Source organism: Camellia sinensis, chromosome 1, assembly GCF_055761805.1.
Source record: "Camellia sinensis isolate YWXY chromosome 1, ASM5576180v1, whole genome shotgun sequence".
Taxonomy (NCBI): domain Eukaryota; kingdom Viridiplantae; phylum Streptophyta; class Magnoliopsida; order Ericales; family Theaceae; genus Camellia; species Camellia sinensis.
The window spans coordinates 236,506,724-236,508,754 of NC_138961.1; positions in this window are offsets into that span (position 1 = coordinate 236,506,724).

The window sequence follows — 2,031 nt, forward strand, 5'->3', positions numbered from 1 at the left end:
GGGGGTCTGAAGCACAACCCTTTTGACTATTTTCATCAAATGCCCTCATGCCAAACCAGCTCTAAATATTAGAATTTTGATCAATCATGTCGAGATTTCTATTTGATTTCAAAAGATTATATTATATGATTAAAATTTTAAAAACTAACTGTCATGACCCCATTCCGCCCCTAGTAGAATGGTGCCGTGATGGCCAGTAATCCGAGATTACCAAAGGCTAACTTACAAGGATTCACACACAATCAGAGTATACATATGGGGCTAACATGTGCGGAAGCAATAAATTTAAATCTAATTAGTCCATAAGAGCTGTGCATAGATCGAATGGAATGTCATACATCTTATCAAGGTCTTACAACTTGGATACAATAAAATGAAATATAAAAGCACATCCTGACCAAAAGGCTTCTCATGCCATCATATACAAAACATAATGAATTACAAGCTAAAAAGCATGATCTTCAAGATGCTACAAAATGCGAGTCCAAAGCACATCTAGGCGTCACTGCCGTCCTGCTCATCACCTACATATATATAGAGAGGGTGAGCTTGGATACTCAGTGAATGGTACAAGTAATAAAAGGTTTGCATGAATAATATCCGAGATCTTTATCAAAGAGATACACATTATATCTTGCACAAAATCAATGACAAAACAAGTTCATCTAACGAGTCTTTCAAGCTTCATCAATCAAAGTCTTTCAAGGCTTTCAAGTTTCAAGGGGTGACATTAATAAGGGTGCTACAAAAGTTTAGAGTCCTCTAGTACGTAAGGACTTCCAAAGATTGTGCTACAAATACTTATATTCCCTAGCACGTACGGACTTTCAAAGGTTGTGCTACAAATGCTTATAGTCCCCTAGCACGTACGGACTTTCAAAGGTTGTGCTACAAATGCTTATAGTCCCCTAGCACGTATGGGCTTTCAATGGTTGTGCTACAAATGCTTATAGTCCCCTAGCACGTACGGACTAGTGCCACAAATGCTTAAAGTCCCCTAGCACGTACGGACTTCCCGAGAATGTCATCCAAAACAAAACTTATACTTGGCACACAAAACAGGGATAATCATTCATGCTTGATTAAATACTTTTCAAACAAAGCAAAGCAAGGCTTATCAAAACATTATAACATAGCTTTATTAAAGATACCACTCACATAGTTCTTGAAACGTCGGGGCTACAGGCAAGGATCCAAGTCCTACAAGCACATAACAAATCCCATTGAATGCACTATCAAACAAGCTTTACATGAATGCAAATGATCTCGACATTCTTTCAAAACTAGGTCGATCCAAAACAAAACACTGTTCCTCATCTCGGGAAAACATAATGGGCACCATCCAGGTCTTGGCCGAGGTCCCACCCCCCCTTGCCGAGGTGTGGTCCCGATGGCCACATTCAAGGAAACGAAGTCGGTAAAATCTAGATTTCCCTTTCTTTGAAGAATATGAAGAACATGGATGCAAAGATCATAACTTATCATTACAAAATCTGAGATTTCATGCTATGAATTCAAAAACATGGACCTGGGCACCCATACTCGAAGATTTTATGAAAACAAACACAAAACATGAATCTTGATGCAAACTTTCGAATCAAACAAGGCTTTCTCTCCAAGAACACATGAATACCACTTACTCTTTCTAAACCCAACTTTAAATCGATGCATGGCTTACAAATCGTGCTCGATCATGCAATGCGGCTAGATGAACAATAAGAACAACGAGAGTAGATCAAGATTCTAACCTCAAGACACGAATCTAACGGCTCAAGGTGTGAAGATCAAGCTTGGAAATCTATTCCCTTTTTAAGAACTCCTCCTTCTTCCTAGAGCCTCTCTCTCTAAAAGACAAGGATATGATACAAAATGATGTGTTTCTCAACAGCTCACTGACTTAACCCACTGCAGGGACACGTGGCACCGGCTGGTTGGCTCTTCTCAAAAGGTGACTGAGTGAAAAGACAAGACTATGACAAAGTGTGTTCAACAAGCACGACGGCATAGGCACTCTGGCAGGTAATGATCTCG